The sequence below is a fragment of the Pseudophryne corroboree genome, chromosome 7 (genome assembly GCF_028390025.1).
Source record: "Pseudophryne corroboree isolate aPseCor3 chromosome 7, aPseCor3.hap2, whole genome shotgun sequence".
Classification (NCBI taxonomy): domain Eukaryota; kingdom Metazoa; phylum Chordata; class Amphibia; order Anura; family Myobatrachidae; genus Pseudophryne; species Pseudophryne corroboree.
In genome coordinates, this window is record NC_086450.1 from 268,602,494 (window position 1) to 268,624,550 (window position 22,057).

Sequence of the window (22,057 nt, forward strand, 5' to 3'; positions counted from 1 at the left end):
GTATAGATGGCTCTCTGGGAATGATCCTGATGCAAAAAGAAAACCATTCTTCAGACGACGACGTTATCCACGAACTGACATGGATACTGACACATCAGCGGAAGGCCAGAGTACGAATAGTGACCAGGACTTACCCTCTAAGGGAGTTGCCCCTTTAGGAGTTGGTACTCGCGAAGCAAGACCACGCAGAGCAAAGCAACACGCAGAGGGGGCCAATACAAACGTAGCCGCGGCTGGAAAGAAACCACCCGCGCCAAACAAGCGGAGGTAATAGTCAACTTATCCCATCACGAACTCTCTTCTAGTGAACGTAGTTTACTATCCAAAGGTCTATCATTTATCCCAGCAACCCCAATTGATGAATTAGATTGGCAAGTGGCTAAAAATCAGCTCCATCGTAAGCTGAAATTGAAGGAGCACTTTGCTGAGACAACCATGCAAAGTTCCAGCAATATACCTTCCAAACTGATTCAATTCAAACCACCATCTACCTTCGATCCACTATCAAACAACGCCAGCATCAAAACGTATATGCGTCTAGTGGATCTTGAATCGCAACATCTCACAGCAACCAATAAGGTTTTTAAGCACAATCTATCTAAGTCTGAATCAGAAGCTCTCCATAATCTATCACAGAATAAGCAAATAATTATTCGCCCGGCAGACAAGGGCGGAGCCATCGTCCTGCAAGATGTCTGTGATTACCGGGCAGAAATTTATCATCAATTGGAGGAACCGGGTGTGTACACAAGATTGAATGGCAACCCTACGTCAACATTCCTGAAAGAACTCAAAGAAGCACTACTGAGGGCCTGTGATGCAGGGATCATCACAGAGGAAATTATGAAATTACTACTCCCAGAACACCCAGTGGTCCCTATCCTATATACAGTCCCTAAGATCCACAAGGGCATCAACCCTCCTCCAGGGCGACCAATCATCGCGGCCAGGGGCTCACTATTCCAACCTACCTCAGTATTGCTGGATTCCATACTGCAGCCGTATGTCCAACAACATCCCCATACTCTGATGGACACTACAGCTTTACTCAATCAATTAAGTGAAATTGGACCCATTCCTCCTGATGCATGGCTGGTAACAGCCGATGTTACCAGTTTATACACAATTATACCATACTCTGAGGGCCTCCATGCAGTTAACAAAGTTCTGCTGAATGAGCTGAAAATTGATCCAGCACATAGTGAGATTCTGGTTCATTTGCTGGAACTTGTATTAACAAAAAATTTCTTTTTGTTCGACAACAAGTTTTATTTACAACAGAGGGGGTGTGCCATGGGATCGGCCGTGGCCCCCACCTATGCCAACATATACATGGTACAAGTGGAACAGGACATCTTCTTTTCAGATCTCAACGTCTCATCCAATATCATCCTATACAAGAGGTATATAGACGATCTGTTCATTATATGGAAAGGTCCACAAGCGACATTGCAGAGCATTCTGGATGCTCACAATATCTCCTCCAGTCCTGTAAAATTGGTCTACAAAATGGACCAACATACCATAGACTTCCTTGATGTTAGGATATCCATTGTGAACACAAACATCCACACCACTGTGTTCACCAAACCGACAGACAGGAACACCTTCTTGCATAATGCAAGCTGTCACCCCAAAGGACTAAAGCTTGGTCTTCCATACTCACAAATGATAAGGATCCACAGAATCAATTCAGATATAAAGCAAGCAGCTGCTCAAATCGATGAGCTCATTAATCGCTTTATTTTACGTGGATATAACTCTAAGCATCTATATGAGACCAAACTTAAGGTGCTAACCATGAATAGAAATACTCTACTACAGAAGAAGCCAAAAGCTACCACAGCACCCAAGTTCATCTGGAAGAGTACCTTCAATGTGGCCTCAGAGGAAACTAATAAAATAACCAAAAAACACTGGCACCTTATCCAATCTGACAATAAACTGAACCTACAGGATACGAACATCATGCCATGTTACCGTCGGTCTAGAAACCTCAGAGATATACTGGTCAAAACAGATATCTCCACGAGAACCACTATTGACAGACCAACCATTTTCTCAACCTGTAAAAGGGGCTGCTTTAGATGCACGTGCACAACGTGCCAATATCTCATTGCTGGAGACACCTTTCATCATCCACATTTGGGCTATAAAATACCCATCAAATACCATCTAACCTGTGAATCCTCTTTTGTGGTCTATCAAATAATCTGCCCTTGTGGTTTGACTTACATTGGTAAGACGAAGAGGAAGTTTAAAGAAAGAATGACTGTCCACAGATCGGCCATCAGACTGGCCTTGACTAAAGGGAAGAGTGATCAGCCAGTGGCACGCCACTTTATGACTTTTAAGCATTCCTTGGCGAGTTTACGATACCGCATGATTGACCATATACCTGCGAACATTAGAGGTGGAGACAGACACAAAGCCCTGCTGCAATGCGAATCACGGTGGATATTTAAACTGGATGTAATTACACCGAAGGGACTCAATGAAGCACTACCATTGTCTTGTTTCTTTTAATTGTGGTCTCTAATTTCCACTGTTACCCTCATTCTGTTCTTAATGTTCTGTTCCCACCATTATATAGCTCCCTCTCCTTTACCATAGCTCATGTTGTCTGAGCATACATCTAATTTTCATTTAATACTTTAGCAATATGCAAGCTCTCTTGCCACAGCAACAGATCTTTTATCTAGATCTGTATTTGCATTAACCTGATAACATTTTATGATCAGCACATCTTACGACCAGGGCTTGGCCCCAGTGCTTTCAGACATTCACTACCTAGCATGTACACTAGCGGTGAGCTCTATGGCTCCTTCCGTGTCAACACATTTACACCCATATTACAGATGGACATTTTAACATTTATTCAATTTCTCATAATCCTTATAGGCATGTATCCTCCTTGACATTTTTACACTTGTTGACCCAGCTTTGTGTGTATTTACACACAGCAACTGTATATCCATGTTATTTTGTCTTTCCCAGTTAGTATACACCGGGTTTCCATGGTGACGGGTCACTGACGTGCATCGCGCAATACGCGATGACGTCATCATTCAGCGCCTCCACGGCCGAGCGGGTCCCCGCCGGGCGAGCGATGCACACTTCACTTCACTTTGGTGTCTGGGATATAAGGTGAGTTTTTAATCATTGTGTTTATCCTGATGACAATTTTTTCATTAAAATTGAAACGTTGATAGTCCGTGGTAGGTGATTTTCTTCTGCAAACCTGAGTGCCGCACACTGTTCAGAATGCATTTACCCCTCGGAAAGTGAGGGCACCAGGGACCAGTGCATTAGTTATTGGAGTGCCGGACCGTCTCCTATTTATATATATATATATATATATATATATTAAACTGGTGGTGATTGATTATTAAACTGGTGGTCACTTCAGGTCACGTTGCAACTTGCAACTAGTACTCCGAGGCCTAAGCAGACAATCACAAAATATATTATTATACTGGTGGTCAGTGTGGTCACAACAATGGCAGTGTGGCACTGACTCTGGCAGCAAAAGTGTGCACTGTACGTTATATGTACTCCTGAGTCCTGCTCTCAGACTCTAACTGCTCCCCACTGTCAGTGTCTCCCCCACAAGTCAGATAATACACTTACAGTCACACTATCTATTATCTAATCTAGTATAAATATCACTTCAGCAAGTAGTATAGTAGTATACAGTATAGTAGTACTCCTCCTAATAATGCTCCCCAAAATACTGTGTCTCTCTCTTCTCTAAACGGAGAGGACGCCAGCCACGTCCTCTCCCTATGACTCTCAATGCACGTGTGAAAATGGCGGCGACGCGCGGCTCCTTATATAGAATCCGAGTCTCGCGATAGAATCCGAGCCTCGCGAGAATCCGACAGCGTGATGATGACGTTCGGGCGCGCTCGGGTTAGCCGAGCAAGGCGGGAAGATCCGAGCCTGCTCGGACCCGTGTAAAAAACCTGAAGTTCGGGCGGGTTCGGATTCAGAGGAACCGAACCCGCTCATCTCTAGTAACTAGCCTACCCTGGGAGCTGCTGAGGCTGCGCTTGCGCAGCAGCTCCCCCCGGCGGCCATGTCTTGTTGGTCTTTACGGTGTTTCTGCACATGCGCAGAAGTTCTCACCGAGCGCTGCCGGTTCGGAGCTGAGCTCCGATCGCGGCAGCGGCCTGTCGCAGGGGTGATGAGACGCCGCTGAGGGGACAACCGGACCAGCCAACCAGGATCTGGTCCGGCGTCCCAATCCACCCCTGACTTTGCTGACCAATGCATTATGGACTCCTATGGGCGGCTACATTCACTGCATGGAGCGGAGGTGCGGTCTTTCTCCTGACCGCACATTGCTCCTCTGCTCCTCCTGTACATAATGCAATGCGAGGTCAGGAGAAAGACCGCACCTCCGCTCCGTGCAGTGAATGTAGGCGCCTGCAGGAGCATTGTCGGCACCTCTCTATGTTTGGGGGGGGCGAGCTGACCCCTTGCCCCCCCAGTTCCGATGCCCCTGCTACACCTGATTATCTCTTTGAAACTGTACTGCTTAAAATTTAGTATAGGGTGCCAGGCATTCAAGTGACCTCTTAAAACAGAGATTAAATCAAATCTTAAAAAATAATAATAATAATAATAATAAAAAAATAATAAATAAATGTAAAAAATATATATTATTTAATTAAGGAGTCTCTGACTGCCCTCCATCTACCTTACATGTTTTTTTATATATATATATATATATATATATATATATATATACACACATATATATATATATATGTAGAAAAAACAATTCCTGAGTGCGCTAAAGTTCTTATATAGATTGAACGGAAGTCCTTCCAAATGGATATATCTTATACTGTAGAAGATGGGGTTTTCTGGATTCCTACAGTGGGTAACCCCTCACCAAAAAGTCACCCAAACAAACAATTAGAATAAAATTATTTAATAACAAAATGAATTCATAAAAAGCCTTATACAGAAGGTCTTATGAACTATTGTACATGAAAACAAATTATTTTATGATTCCATAAATTTCCCGTAGGTGATATGGATGTACGAACTCCCTCACCTTAACAAGGTGTAAACTTGATACAAGGGAGTGTTATCCTCAACTGGATTACTGATGTGTAGCTGATAAACCCAACGCGTTTCGTCAATTTGACTTCATCAGGGGTAGCTTGTTTGGGGACATAGAGAAACTAATTATAATTCTTGAAAAAAACTGATATTCTTAGGGTATAATATTAAGTGAAAAAAAGGAAATTAATGAGCACCTACCAAAAATGTTAGGATCACAAAATATTACATCAATAGTTCTGCAGTAAAGATGTTTTTAAAACAACCTAAGTAAAAAGAAGACTCATTGTGAGGGGTTGTGCCTTCCTTCAACTAAAAAACTGCTGTGAATAAATGGAATGAAATAAAGTACCTTTATATAAAGGCAAGTTCTTCATATATAAAAGGAACATGGACCTTAAAAAGTGCCTTCCCACTTTGACTCTAAAAAGAGCCTTTCCATCTTTAGTACTGGATCACCCTGCCAAAATAGAGTGAAAATGGGCCATGTACTATATGATTAGCTGAGAAAAAAAAGAAGATTTATGAGTATACTGAAAACAATAAAAATAAAGATGAAAAAGGTACTCCAAAGGCACATACCTAAAACCATGTACTGATTCAGTGCACTGGAAAAAGATTTTTTATATATAAATGGGGTGGAACGCAGCTATTTTCGGTTTGCGTTCCACCTAGTATATGATCTCAATACAATTCCTCTTTTCTTTAGTATAAAGATTTTCATTCGCCACGAGACGTTCCTAGATATTGTGACATCATCATCTGACGGGGCTGCGGGGTGGTCCGGGCTCTGGGGGCAGCGCCGTGAGCTGGGGTCTCTGACGCGAGCGACGCCGGAGTCGCTAAGCCTGGCGTGCTGACGGAGTCCGTGGCATCAACGCGGTTCTCGTCAGGTGACCGATGGGGGCGCAGTTTGGCTATACTATGCAGGCATACTGTTCTTCCCTGTTCTGAAGGAGATAGAAATTTATTTCCGGGCATGTGATGCGTTCCAGCTGAAACGCATACCAGAATCATTAGTTCCTTACCAACTGAAGTCATTTTCAGTCTGGTTTAACTTCAAATAGAGATTTTTGCAAATAGAATGTAGCATAAGAATTATCCGTATTTTACACAGGACATCTAGGTTTATCAAACAGACCACTAAGCCTCGTTGTAGTAAATTTAAACATAAGTTTTATTAGTCAGCAGTAATACAAAATGCAGCTAATTAAGGGAAAAGATGTAATCACACTAGGAGTTTAAATAGCAGCCAGGGTGAGAGGCATTTCATTCTGAAATTTCCACACCCATGGTTGCAAGTTAGGAGATCCTTTATGGTGAGTGCTTTTTTCTGATACATTTGTGTTTACAGGCTGCAGTTAAATCATTATCTTAAAATGATTGTATTTATATGTTACAATAGTTGAATTATCTTTTATTTTAAGATACAACTGTGGGTCCTTTTGGAAGTTCCAGTTTATTAATAATTATCTTTACTCTGGATATACCTTTTGGTATGTATATATTTTCTGTATTCTTTGCTGAGGAAAATTGTAATAGCTGATACACCTTATGCAAACCAAATTATGTCCCCTTTTTTTGCAGATGCTTCCGTATATATATATATATATATATATATATAAAAAAAAATCTTTTTCCAGTGCACTGAATCAGTACATGGTTTTAGGTATGTGCCTTTGGAGTACCTTTTTCATCTTTATTTTTATTGTTTTCAGTATACTCATAAATCTTTTTTTCTCAGCTAATCATATAGTACATGGCCCATTTTCACTCTATTTTGGCAGGGTGATCCAGTACTAAAGATGGAAAGGATCTTTTTAGAGTCAAAGTGGGAAGCCACTTTTTAAGGTCCAAGTTCCTTTTATATATGAAGAGCTTGCCTTTATATAAAGGTACTTTATTTCATTCCATTTATTCACAGCAGTTTTTTAGTTGAAGGAAGGCACAACCCCTCACAATGAGTCTTCTTTTTACTTAGGTTGTTTTAAAAACATCTTTACTGTAGAACTATTGATATTTTGATCCTAACATTTTTGGTAGGTGCTCATTAATTTCCTTTTTTTCACTTAATATTATACCCTAAGAATATCAGTTTTTTCAAGAATTATAATTAGTTTCTCTATGTCCCCAAACAAGCTACCCCTGATGAAGTCAAATAGACGAAACGTGTTGGGTTTATCAGCTACAAATCAGTAATCCAGTTGAGGATAACGTTCCTTTGTACCAAGTTTACACCTTGTTAAGGTGAGGGAGTTCGTACATCCATATTACCTACTGGATGTCCGGAATCTGCATTCTCCATCGCATCACTTACTGTGGAACTACAGGTTCCAGCAGTTCAGTTCCAGTTTTCAGTCTACTGCAGCCTGGAGTACACAGTGCTTCTAGTTAACAGCATTTACTCCCGGTGCACTACTGAGCCCAGCCAGCAATCAGCAGAGCATTGCAGAATTACTCTCCTGATGAATCATTAACTTCAGCTAACTCACAGCTGATCTGAACACCCAATTCAGCGGGGTGTGTTCTCACAGAGATGCAACATCCAATCATCACAGACCAAGGGGTATAAACTCCAGTTCCTGGCTCAGTCTGATCGCCTTGGACAACACGTCACATTCTGTGAACAGGCGTCTCCTGTTTGCAGTCCTCTGTCTGCAGAGATACCCTTGTGTATCGGACCTGTGGAACTACAGGTCCCAGCAGTTCCGTTCCAGTTCCAGTCTGCAATCCCCTGTTTCCAGCGATCTCCTATTTCTGGCATTTCCAAGTTGTTTCCCTGTTCCAGTGTTCCTGTGGAACTACAAGTACCAGCATCCATTCCAGCTTTCCTACGAGTCACATTCGGTGTTCAAGTTCTCCTGGTTCCTGTGTTCCTGTTTCCAGTGGTTTCCTTGTTGTCATTCTTCAGTCTTCAGTTTGCTATGAACTCCAGCCACAGTTTGCCACAACAACTTGCAGTAAGAGACTTTCTTCAGGTGTTCTTCCATTACTCAGCCTGTGCACCTGATTACCAGCATCTAGCATTGTGCATTGCATTCAGCACTTAACAACTTGCTGTATTAGAACTGTCTCCTGCTAGGGCCGTGCTTGGCTTAAAGATGTGTGCTTCTACAGAGACTGTGTGCTTTGATTGCTATTTGTCATATATCGGAGTTTTATTTGATGCATCTGATTTCATTATTGCCTTATCATTTATATCAAGTTACAAGTTCATCTTCATTGCTCATTTGTTACCAGTGACTTTTGAAATATTCATTTATCGGATTAAGTTATTATTCATTGTTCCTGTCATCCGTTATCCCTGTGTGATAATAAATATGAAGCGCACATGCGTGGAACTTTTCGTCAGTCTCCCCGTTTCCTCTATCACTCCTACACTGACCCACTAGTGCCCCCTCCGGGGACAGACAAAGTTACAGAATCCTGACAGTTTGTCCAAGGCCCATGGACCCGGACGGTGGTCAGAGTGTGGGGTCAGGGTCACTCCAAAGTTTGGTGTCACGACTCAATGATCAAGAGTCAAGTATCAATGGACCTAACCCGGTTCCAGCCGTCAGTCCAAAGACTCCACTGGTTCCAGCCAGCCCGAGTAGCTCTGTTTCCAATGCTGAGCTACCTCCTTCGGTTCCAGCCGATTCCAGCATCCTCGGATCAAATCCAGTCCTATCCGTCAGTCCGAGGACTCCTCCGGTTCCAGCCGGTTCAAGCTTTTCCGGACCCAATCCGGTCCCATCCGTCTGTCCAGATCAGCCTCCTTCGGTTCCAGCTGATTCCAGCATCTTCGGATCAAATCCGGTCCTATCCGTCAGTCCGAAGACTCCACTGGTTCCAGCCACCCCGAGTAGCTCTGTTTCCAATGCTGAGCTACCTCCTTCAGTTCCAGCCGATTCCAGCATCCTCTGATCAAATCCGGTTCTATCTGTCAGTCCGAGGACTCCTCCGGTTCCAGCCGGTTTAAGCTTTTCCGGACCCAATCTGGTCCCATCCGTCTGTCCGGATCAGCCTCCTTCGGTTCCAGACGATTCCAGTATCTTCGGCTCAAATCCGGTCCTATCCGTCAGTCCGAAGACTCCTCCGGTTCCAGCCGGTTCAAGCTTTTCTGGACCCAATCCGGTCCCATCCGTCTATCCAGATCAGTCTCCTTCGGTTCCAGCCGATTCCAGTAAGACTCCTCCGGGTCCTGCCGGTTCAAGCTCTTCCGGACCCAATCCGGTCCCATCCGTCTATCTGGATCAACCTCCTTCGGTTCCAGCCGATTCCAGTAAACCTCCTTCGGTTCCAGCCGATTCCAGTAAGACTCCACTGGTTCCAGCCAGCCTGAGTGGCTCCAATGATGGGCTACCTCCTTCGGTTCCAGCCGATTCTAGCATCTTCGGATCAAATCCGGTCCTATCCGTCACTCCGAAGACTCCTCCGGTTCCAGCCGGTTCAAGCTTTTCTGGACCCAATCCGGTCCCATCCGTCTGTCCAGATCAGCCTCCTTCAGTTCAAGTCAATTTAAGTAGTCATGGACAAATCCCGGTTCCATCCGTCTGTCCAAAGTCGCTGTCGGTTCCTACCGATTCCAGTTCCTCCGAACCCGGTGTGGTTCTCTCCAGTGTGTCAAGTAAGGAACTCCTGTCAGTCAGTTCTGGAGATGACGTCCTCTCTCCAACCTAGAGTATTTCAAGTTTATTCTACTCCTGCTTATGAATGCTTATTCCAGTCCTCTACTCTCAAGTGTCCTACATTGTCTTTTGAGACTTCAATTGACATTCAGCCTTCCAAGTTCCAGCGTGGGTGTTCGGTGCCCACCCATAAAAGGGGGGGGGTACTGTCAGGAATCTGCATTCTCCATCGCATCACTTACTGTGGAACTACAGGTTCCAGCAGTTCAGTTCAGTTCCAGTTCCAGTTTTCAGTCTACTGCAGCCTAGAGTACACAGTGCTTCTAGTTAACAGCATTTACTCCCGGTGCACTACTGAGCCCAGCCAGCAATCAGCAGAGCATTGCAGAATTACTCTCCTGATGAATCATTAACTTCAGCTAACTCACAGCTGATCTGAACACCCAATTCAGCGGGGTGTGTTCTCACAGAGATGCAACATCCAATCATCACAGACCAAGGGGTATAAACTCCAGTTCCTGGCTCAGTCTCATCGCCTTGGACAACACGTCAAATTCTGTGAACAGGCGTCTCCTGTTTGCAGTCCTCTGTCTGCAGAGATACCCTTGTGTATCGGACCTGTGGAACTACAGGTCCCAGCAGTTCCGTTCCAGTTCCAGTCTGCAATCCCCTGTTTCCAGCGATCTCCTATTTCTGGCATTTCCAAGTTGTTTCCCTGTTCCAGTGTTCCTGTGGAACTACAAGTACCAGCATCCATTCCAGCTTTCCTACGAGTCACATTCTGTGTTCAAGTTCTCCTGGTTCCTGTGTTCCTGTTTCCAGTGGTTTCCTTGTTGTCATTCTTCAGTCTTCAGTTTGCTATGAACTCCAGCCACAGTTTGCCACAACAACTTGCAGTAAGAGACTTTCTTCAGGTGTTCTTCCATTACTCAGCCTGTGCACCTGATTACCAGCATCTAGCATTGTGCATTGCATTCAGCACTTAACAACTTGCTGTATTAGAACTGTCTCCTGCTAGGGCCTTGCTTGGCTTAAAGACGTGTGCTTCTACAGAGACTGTGTGCTTTGATTGCTATTTGTCATATATCGGAGTTTCATTTGATGCATCTGATTTCATTATTGCCTTATCATTTATATCAAGTTACAAGTTCATCTTCATTGCTCATTTGTTACCAGTGACTTTTGAAATATTCATTTATCGGATTAAGTTATTATTCATTGTTCCTGTCATCCGTTATCCCTGTGTGATAATAAATATGAAGCGCACATGCGGGGAACTTTTCGTCAGTCTCCCCGTTTCCTCTATCACTCCTACACTGACCCACTAGTGCCCCCTCCGGGGACAGACAAAGTTACAGAATCCTGACACTGGATATTTATGGAATCATAAAATAATTTGTTTTCATGTACAATAGTTCATAAGACCTTCTGCATAAGGCTTTTTATGAATTAATTTTGTTATTAAATAATTTTATTCTAATTGTTTGTTTGGGTGACTTTTTGGTGAAAACCCCATCTTCTACAGTATAAGATATATCCATTTGGAAGGACTCCCGTTCAATCTATACAAGAACTTTAGCGCACTCAGGAATTGTTTTTTCTGTTTATGTAAGTTTGAGATTTGGCAACTGAGATCTCACCTGTAGTGCTGCTCTTTTCCTTTAGGCGCAAGATAAGGATAATTTTTGTGTGTGTGTGAATAAGAGCGCCTACTAGTGTCTAGTATATTAGATTCGGTGAAAACACCCTGTGAATTAGGTAGACACAGTGGTTATATGGATAGCAACTTAGCTTAAACAGACATCTCCAGGCTGATGACTCTTAAATACAAAACATGTAAAAAGAGAAATAAAAGCGACATATTGTGTACTGTTTTCAAACTGTTTTCACAGAAGCTTAAAATTAGGAACACTGCTGGTCCCAAAAATCATTTAGAGAGCAGGTTGAATAAAAGCAATATAGTTTAATATACACAGTCCTGTCGCAAATGCAGGTATCAAACGCACAAGATTAAAAAGTAAAAACAGCTTATCTGTCCGCTATGGGAAGTCCGTGGGTGAGCATCAAGTCCCTGTTCCAATGCGTTTCGTCCTAGAGTGAGGACTTCATCAAGGGGTAGTGTATGTGTGTGTGTGTGTGTATGTATATGTATATATATATATATATATATATATATAAAATTGTGTGCTCCGGCACTTACCTCACTTCAAGTGTAAGTCGTGGTGTTAACCTTTAGAGAAATCCACGAAGAGCTTCCCTAATATAGTGGTGTGTTCCTACTCAGTAGGAAAAAGGGGTGGTCTTCAGTTTGCCGGCAGCCGGGCTCACGACGGCCAGAATACCGGCACTGGAATCCCGACCGCCAGCATACCGACACCTTTTCTCCCTCTTGGGGGTCCACGACCCCCCTGGAGGGAGAATAGATCTCTGTGCCCGCAGCGTGGCGAGCACAGCAAGCCTGCAACGGGCTCATTTGCGCTCGCCCAGCTGTCGGTATGCCGGTGGTCGGGATTCCGGCGCCGGTATGCTGGCCACCGGGAGCCCGGCCGCCGGCATACCATAGTACACCCAGAAAAAAGGCACTCTCCATATAGTCCAAAAGGTTAATTTTATTCAATATTGCATACTTGAAATTCACTTCATCAATTCTTGCCAACGTCTCGATACTATTGAAGCATCATTATCAAGGCTTATTACAACACTACAAAATAAAAATACATAAAAATAAAAAACAATGTCTCAAAGAGACTTGTCTATAATGTGTGCATGACAACAAAAGAATACAGAAATATAATAGCCTGACTGACCCATTCAATGTGTACTTATCACATTGTCCTTGAATGATTCCACTATACCCATATACATCTAGCTCAAACATTGTGTATTATTAATGTAGCTTACAGAATTCCACAATGCATATAAAATTGCATAATGTATCCCTATATAGATATATAAAAATGTATATCCGTTCATCATGTTCCCAAGAAAACAGCTTCTAGAACATCACATGTAGGTGAATATATTCATGGTTGTATTTTTTTTTTATCTGAAGAAATTTTATTAGAGAAAGTTTTCAATACAGAGCATACAAAACACATTAAATACAAACAAAGACAATATCATAATGGTAGTAAGTCTGTAAACTGAAATATAGGGTAACAATACTAGAAAGCATAAAAAACAGAAACGAAGGGAGAATAGAGGAAAGAAAGAAGAGAGAAGAAAAAGGAAAAAATAAAAATAAAACAGGGGAGATGATGCCAGACATTATTTCAGAGAAAACGTAGAGCATACGCATATATATATAACATGAACTAAACATCGGACAGATAATTAGAAAAAAGGAAAAGGCTCATGTATATGATCTATTGTGTAACATTCAGTACCTCCAAGGCTCTAACAAAAGGGCTCGTCCCCAGTGTTTCAAAGGTTCACAGAAACAGAAAAGTAGAATAGTCACATAATACAAGGCAGCGTATTTCGGGGAGCAATAAAGGAGGAATAATAATCAGACCAAGGCAGCCGTTTGAGCAGAGGGAATTGTGGAGCTAAGGAATATTTGAAACTGATAGTTTCCATTTCAAAATTGTGCTGGATTGATGCTATAATGTTGGACAATTGCGGTGGGTTTATTCTTTTCCAATATTGAGCAATTATTTATTATTATTATTATTATTATTATTATTTATTACCAGTTACTTATATAGCGCACACATATTCCGCAGCGCTTTACAGTGAATATTTGACCATTCACATCAGTCCCTGCCCCAGTGGAGCTTACAATCTATATTCCCTACCACATGTACACACGCATTCATGCTAGGGTTAATTTTGTTGGAAGCCAATTAACCTACCAGTATATTTTTGGATTGTGGGAGGAAACCGGAGCACCCGGAGGAAACCCACGCAAGTACGGGAAGAATATACAAACTCTGCACAGTTAGGGCCATGGAGGAAATCGAACCCATGACCTCAGTGCTGTGAGGCAGTAATGCTAACCATTACACCATCCGTACTGCCCAACACCATACGTACTGCCCAGTGGTGGTCCTAGTGGCTATGAGAATGTGTCCTATAATATAAGAGTGTTCAGGGGGTACAGAGGGAGGGAAATAATGCAAAAAGACAATCTCAGGGGGAGGAGGGAGAAGCACCTTTGTAACCTTTTCAATCAGTCCAAAAACGTCCGTCCAAAGCGGCCTAATAATCGGGCATGACCAGAATATATGTATTAAGTTTAGAGGAATCAGGCCAGATCCTAAGAAGTTTATCTGGTGTATGATAGAGGCCATGTATTAGCTTAAACATCATTTCAGTGTGATTAATGCACTTAGACATTTTGAAAATATTTAAAAAAAAATTGTTCCATTCATGATCTGTCAGAAGAATATTAAATTCTGTCTCCCAACGCATTTGAATATGAAGTTTCACATCATTGTGCGGACAGAGGAGAGTAACATACCACTGAGATATACCGCCTTTGTGGCTTATGGAGGAAAGCTTAGCTAAGATATATGGAGGGGGAGTAGGTGAGGTGAGAGGATCAGGTATGGTCGTCATTATCCAATGTCGAATGCAGAGATATTTATAAAAGTCCTTCGACGGTATCGAGTGTTAGGATTGTAACTGTTGGAAAGTTTTAAGCCCTGAATTATCGTATAGATCCTTGATCAGTCGAATGCCAAGCTCCCGCCAGTTCCACAAAGAAAGATCTGGGAGCAATTTAGAAACCGCTAAAAGGGATAAATGTGAGGAGGGTAGAGGGCAGTCACCCAAAGTAGTGACCAATCTGTCCCAAACTTTAAGAGAATTAGTTACACTCCTCATATTTTTAGCAGAAGGGGGTCTATGTGAAGGTTTGACCCAAAGTAGATCTGGGAGAGGAAAGTCAGAGCATATATGCCTTTCAATATCCACCCAGGGTTTTACAAAATCTGTCCGAAGCCAGTCCTTCAACTGATCAAGGAGACACGCATGTTGATAAAGTTCAAGATTAGGAAAAACAAGAACGCCGCTACCTTTGGATCTAAACAAGCGGGTTCTAGCTATCCTGGGTTTTTTACCCTTCCAAATAAAAATTTACATAACAGAGTAAAATGTATTAAGTAGAGTAAGTGGGGTATGGGGTAAATAGGGTATGGCTCTGAACAAATAAAGAATTTTAGGGAGGAGCATCATTTTAATCGAGGAAAGTCGTCCCAACCAAGAAATTTCATAATTCGTCCACTGTTTAGTGAGGGTTTTGAACTGGTCTAAGAGAGGGAGGTAGTTACAATCAACCGCGGAATGAGATCTGGAGGGGATCCTGAACCCTAGATATTGAAGGAAAGAGTCTTGCCAGGCATAATTATATGTAGACTGTAGGGATTGAAGTGGGCCAGAATCAATATCGAAGGCTAGCGCCTCTGTTTTATTCGCGTTTAATTTGTAGTAGGAGACTTCGGAGTAAACTTGCAGAATATCATGAATAGCTGGGAGAGAGGTCTCAGGCTTAGTAATAAACAACAGGACATCATCTGCAAACAAGCAAATCTTATGGTGTATAGGGCCTATATGAACTCCACTAACAAGGGTACAGGACCAAATTTTTTCTGCCAGAGGTTGTATTGCGAGGATAAAAATTAGTGGCGACAGTGGACATCCCTGGCGGGTGCCGTTGGTGATAGGGAAAAGATCGGATAAGAACCCATCACTAAAAACGTGCGCTGAGGGTTGTGTATATAAATGTAGAACATTTAGTAAGAATTGACCCGAGAACCCAAACTTGCCAAGAACTTCGGACATATATAGCCAATGAATCCTGTCGAAAGCTTTCTCTGCGTCAAGAGAGAGCAGCAGTAAGGGCTCCTGAAGCACGGAGTGAGCTTCTAGAAGAGAGAATACCCTCCTAGTATCATCAGGAGCTTGGCGACCGATAGTGAAACCCACCTGATCTTGATGTATCAGAGTGGGGATCAACGGATTCAGTCTATTTGCAAGCAGTTTGGCATAAAGCCTATAAGGCAATAATTATAAAAACACAGATAAACCTGTAAAGAGAAAAAGCTAAACAATAGCTGTCTCATGAGCATCACAAGGCAAGCTTCAGCCCGGAACTAATGTCCATTCTTGGGCGATTCGTTTTGGTGACGTAGCTGAGGGAGTGGGTTGCATATCGAGAAGGATGTTCCATTTTTTTCAGGATTTTAGGCCCATCCTCAGGGGTGTTGATAATAGTGGTAGTACGCAGTACTATCAACTTAGTAGGGAATCCCCATTTATATTGGACCATAGCTTTCCTTAAGGCTGACGTAATAGCGGAAAAGGAACGTCTTTTGGCCAGAGTCGCTGGGGACAGGTCTGGAAAAAGTTGAAGAGAGTCTAGGCAAGTCGCCGTAGGTGAGAAGGACATTGCTGCATGCAAGATCTTCTCTTTAATGGGAAAAAAGTGGACTCTGAGAAGGGTATCACGGGAGGCTTGAGCAGGTGCTTGTCTTGACTTCGGAAGTCTATGGATCCTGTCGATCAGAAGATCAGGTAGCGGAGCATCTGGTAAGAATTTATGAAAAAGATCAGTGGCGTAGTCATATAGGTCAGCATTAGAAACATCATCAGGGATGCCTCTTATTTTGATGTTGTTTCTACGTGAGCGGTCCTCTAAATCCGTAGTTTTCTGGCAGATGTAGGAGACTTCCTCCAGGAGAGAGTCGAGTGCGGTGATTAGATCATTGGGGGTGATTCCGAGTTGTTCGCTCGCTAGCTGCTTTTATCAACATTGCACACGCTAAGCCACCGCCCTCTGGGAGTGTATCTTAGCTTAGCAGAATTGCGAACGAAACATTAGCAAAATTGCGAATAGAAATTTCTTAGCAGTTTCTGAGTAGCTCGAGACTTACAGATTGCGATCAGCTCAGGCCATTTCGTTCCTGGTTTGACGTCACACACACGCCCAGCGTTTGGCCAGCCACTCCCCCGTTTCTCCAGACACTCCTGCGTTTTTCCCTGACACGCCTGCGTTTTTCCGCACACTCCCAGAAAAAGGCCAGTTTCCGCCCAGAAACACTCACTTCCTGTCAATCACACTACGATCACTTCAACAATGAAAATTCTTCGTTCGGACGTGAGTAAATCTACTAAGTTTTGTGTTAAAATACTTACAGCATGTGCACTGCGAACCATGCGAATGCGCATTTTAGTCTTAATCGCTTCGTTGCGAAAATCGGCAACGAGCGAACAACTCGGAATGACCCCCATTATGCGATGCGACCCGCTCCTCCATCTTATGCTCAATATGGTCCGTCCTGTTACCAATTTCATAGATGTCAGAGTGGAGAGATTGGATGTTAGACTTAAGCTCGGCCGAAATATCAGACTTGAAGGAGGCTAGCAGAGAGTGGATAGAACGTAGCGTAACCGGACCATCCAGGGAGTCCATATCAACTTGTGCGGCGTTAGCCGAGTTGTATAGCGTTGATGAAGTTGTTTGAGACGGTTGAGTCGGAGTAGACGAGGGAAGGGAGGAACGGGGCTTAGCACCGGAGGAGGAGGGTCCAAAGAAATTCACTTGCGGAGCAGATTTAGACCCCTTCGTCTTCTTTGGAGGCATGTCGAGAAGACCCAAGGGGGATTAGTAGATCATATAGGTGAATGGAGAATGACCTTAGCAAATGGATACTCAGGCAGGAAGTGACGGTGAGGCAGACATGACGTTAGAAGCACCATAGGCACTGTAGTTGTTAGCAATGGTCATAAGACGGCGTCATCCGGGAAGGCCAGATTATATGTATGAAAACAGAGTGGGGGCACGGGCGCTATGAGCCTTCCCCAGCTCCACACCTCAAAACTCCCAGCTTGGACCAGCCAGCAGCCAGGGTCTGTAGTGTAGAGGTTCACATACATCCAGGGAGGCACTGAGGAGGAGTGTGTGATCTGGAGGATAATAAGCTTACAAGGGCTGATGTCCCCTACCTTGATGTAGTATAGGAGGTGTTTCAATCAGCAGCAGCTCTGCCTAGCCAAATCTTCCTTGCCCCCTCCAAGATGGCCACCGTCACTGAGCCTCTGTACTAGCCTGTGGCATCCCAGGGGTTCCCGCTCCCGGGGGGGGGGGGGTGTTACTGACCCCCCAGGCCACGATGAGGTATCCACAGCGGGGGATTTATAGGTTGAACGGGCCGCTTGTATATGCGCGGCGTCCGCGCGTCTCCCACTGCCCCTACCAAGATGGCCGCCGGCACCGGATACCCACGGGCACCTCTGTGGCTCCACTTGGCACTCTACTCCCGGCTCCAGTGACTCGACCGCAGCTTCCCGGCTCCCAACAGCGGCTTTCAGAAGGGGTGAGTGGCGGCAGTGGAGGCCGTTCGCGCCCGCCCGGCCCACGTAGCGTTCAGATGCCCGGCCGGCGGACGTCCGAAATTTATGTCCCGGCTTTAGTGCAGGGGGAAGACCGCAACCCGCAAGAGCAGGAAAAACCTGCTCCATGGCTCCGCAGCTCGCCCTCTCTGTATGGCAAGGCTCAGGGATGGGATAATAGAGCGCTGGGTGACTACAAATCACGGGTGAGCTGCCTAGAAAAGGGTTAGTGTGCCGGTAATAGCACAAGCTCCCCTGGGACACGTCCAGTCAGTTAGGCAGCAAGCCACGCCCCCATTCATGGTTGTTTTGTCGCAATGGACCTGTCTAACCCATATCTCATAACGCTCTTCCTCTGAATGGATATCACAAAAGCCTATTTGCGATGTACATAACCTCACATCCCCAAGGACTAATCTGCATAATAAAGCAGTCCCTGTTGTGGATAATGTTCGCCCACTCCACAACATTACATATATACTGCTATAATAAACAATACTATAATGGACAAAGTTCTCATTGTGTACCACAGAATCTAGTTAACCACTTATTGTCCAAACATAATAATATATTATGATACCACAATAGTGTGTGATGGACCTTTGAGCAGAAAATAATACACAACCAGTGCATCGCATAAGTCATCACCATAGGACAATCCATATACATGTATAATGTTAAAGCCACCAGTATATACATGCTGCTATAAAATAACCTGAAGATGCTGCATCTGGAAACATATCATATACAAGGAAGGAACCAGTGGGTAAACAGAATGTAATTTACTTAATAGCATCCGTGTCAACCTGGCATACACAAGCATGCTTGATAGCCAGCTGACACAGGATGTGGGGTTTATATGCGTCAGCGACCAGAAGCGACGGCCCGTGCCGGAAGTACTATACACATACAACAATCATCCCCATGTGCAATGACACCCGGTCTCCTACATTATGCCTGGTGTGCAATGTGCAAATCATTCTAAATGTAAAAACTGTAAAATGGTAAAATGGTGCAGCTGACATTTTCCTGGAGATTTTTGCATGCGCAATACAGAAGTCACTAGGGACTTGGCACAGACGCCATCTTCCCAGAGACCTATGCATGTGCAGTAGACTCACTGTGCTGCAGAGAGAAGGAGGCCCATGCGGAACCTACTCCGTACTTCTTTTAAACCACCCGTGATGTGTATGCCTGCTATGAAGACCATGACACCTACTGTAGATATCAGGCTAAGTACAAACATGGTACATACTGTACCTGCGGAGCATACTGTATGTATAAAAATTAAGAGCAGAAAAAGGAAAAGGGTTACTGTCAGTGTTAAAATCAGTGCCGTAACTAGGCAGGGACCGACGGTGCCTTGCTGACAGCGCAGTTTGCCCCGGGGGCGGAACGTGCTGCCGACACCAGTGTCCTTTTTCCGGGCGCCCGCTGTAATGTTTTTATTAGTGGTGCACGGAGCCCGGCTCTTCCAAACTACAGCAGTCATCCCGACGCCGGCTTTCAGTGTTGAGGAGCCGTTTTGCAGCAGCCGGGAGGGAACTGAAAACACTGTGTAAGGAGAAGCGGCTGGGGAGCAGGGACAGTGATGTGCAGCAGCCGGGTCCAGAGAGAGTATGTAAGCGGTGGAAGAGCGGAGAAGGGGATTTGCAGCTGACTGAGCGACTGGGGAGCGGGAGCAGATACAGTGATGTGCATCGGCCGGGTCCCGGTGAGTATGTAAGTAGTGAAAGGGACGGGGGAGATAGATTAATCTGAAAGCACTTGTTTCTGATGTGTGTGTCTGTTTATTTTCTATATATTATTTCAGCATAAATTTTCTATAACTGTATCCCATTGCAATATTACACTTTTTTTAATGCCTGCCTGTGGCTCAGAACTGGGAAACAGATAAGCAGGGCTGTTATTAGTTGTGGGCGCACCATCCGCATTCACGCTGATTGGCTACCACCAGCTGCAGTGCTGCCTGCTATAACATATAAAAGTAGGGTTGCGCCTGGCTCCACTGCCGAATGCACAACTGCTGCCCGCTGATATATATCATAGCCGGCAGTGCTGCGCAGACTATCTCTGTCTCCCCGGCCCATGTGCTGCAGCTCCACCCAGCTCCTCCCCCCTCCTCCTCGACTGGTGCAGCAGTGCAGTGTCCCTGCACCATACAAGACTGGCTAGATCCGCGCCTGCTCCCGGCAGGGAGTCGCGCAGGGGATACCGGGAGGACAGAGTGGCAGCAGCTCCAGCAGCAGCTCTGATTCCATAGTGTACCGCAAGCTACAGCCATCACCAGCACAAGGACATACCCCGGCCACCGCCATGGCTGCCTGCACCCAGCCATCATCACATAGGTACTGCGGTGTGTGTGTCTCCCCCCCCTCCATCCCTCTCTCTCTGGGGTACATTCAAACCGGATCCATTCCGACATAAATTTGTCGGAATGGATCTGACAGAACCTATTCAGTGCGGCCAAATCCAACAGGATTTGGCAGTTCCTGACATCTCAGTCCGACTTAAAATAAAGTCGGATAAGAGATGAGGGTGCTGAGGGAGAGCAGCGAGGAAACGGGGGTAAGCAGCAGGGAGACGGCGGTGAGCAGCTGGGAGACGGGGGAGAGCAGCGGCTACAGCAGTTTAGCCGGAGGATGGGTCACAGCCGCCAGACCTCACCGCAGCGTCCACCCAGCTCCAGCAAACGGGATCTTGCTTGCTGGAGCCGAGTGGACTCTGCCGTGAGCGGCGGCTGTGACACATCCTCCTGCATATGCTGTGCTCTAGCCGCTGCTCTCCCCCGTCTCCCCGCGGCTCTCCCCTTCCCCCCGTCTCCTCCTCTCCTCCTCTCAGCTCCTTCAATGTCCCTTATCTCAATCCAACTTTTTTTAAAGTCAGATTGAGATGGTCGGAAAGGGGGCCAAAACCTGTCGGATTTGGCTCAGTTTCCGACAGAAGCACGCGAATCAGCAGCTATTTCGCCGATCCACGTGCTTTCCGACAAGTCAAATTCCCCGTCTTGTCGGACAATTTTGGGTTATATTGAATAGGTCGGAACCCCTTCAGACCTAAAAAAGTCAAAAGCTGCCGTCTTTCCGACAGATGACAGCTTTCGACTTCAATTGAATATACCCCTCTGTCTCCTTCCCACGCCTCTATCTCTGTCTCTCTACCTGCCACATTTCTTTCTCTCTCCCTCCCAACCATATCTCCCCCCCCCCCCCCTCTGTCTCGTGACTCTACCTGCTGTAATGTGTAAAAAGGGGCTCTAGCTGGCGTAATGTGTGACAGGGGCTCTACCTGGCATAATGTGTGACAGAGGCTCTACCTGACGTAATGTGTAAAAAGGGCTCTAACTGGTGTAAAGTGTAAAAATAGGATTTTAATTATCTACCGGTAAATCCTTTTCTCGTAGTCTGTAGAGGATGCTGGGGTCCACATTAGTACCATGGGGTATAGACAGGTCCACTAGGAGCCATTGGCACTTTAAGAGTTTGAGAGTGTTGGCTGGCTCCTCCCTCTATGCCCCTCCTACCAGACCCAGCCTAGAAACTGTGCCCGAGGGGACGGACATCTTCGAGAGAAGGATTTTACACAGATAGTGGCGAGATTCACACCAGCTCACACACAAGGCAAACCAAGCTAATTAGCTTGAGACATCAGCAACGGCTGAACAAGATTACTTACCAAGTAACAAAACAGTACTTAACCTAGAACTAAGCAGTACTGAACTAAATAACCACTGCAGGATAACGAAGCGCTGGGCGGGCGACCAGCATCCTCTACAGACTACAAGAAAAGGATTTACCGGTAGGTAATTAAAATCCTATTTTCTCTTACGTCCTAGAGGATGCTGGGGTCCACATTAGTACCATGGGGATGTACTAAAGCTCCCAGAATGGGAGGGAGAGAGCGGAGGCTCCTGCAGAACCCAAATGACCAAACTTCGAACTTGTACAACTTTGCGAACGTGTTCAACCCTGACCAAGTAGCTGCTCGGCAGAGTTGTAATGCAGAGACACCCGGGCAGCCGCCCAGGAAGAACCCACCTT

The 22,057-nt window shown here is 44.9% G+C and overlaps 1 protein-coding gene across 7 annotated transcripts in view; it reads left to right on the forward strand.

The window, feature by feature from the left end:
- HECW2 (HECT, C2 and WW domain containing E3 ubiquitin protein ligase 2) overlaps positions 1 to 22,057 on the forward strand; it is a 1,325,610-nt gene that overhangs the window by 710,162 nt on the left and 593,391 nt on the right. Inside the window, exon 1 of one of the 7 annotated variants that reach the window (XM_063934139.1) lies at positions 17,833 to 18,001. The exons of the other annotated variants lie outside the window; for them this stretch is intronic. The gene's annotated coding sequence lies outside the window, so the exon portion shown is untranslated. Of the gene's footprint in view, positions 1 to 17,832; positions 18,002 to 22,057 lie in introns of those variants that run through there. 7 annotated transcript variants of the gene reach the window in all.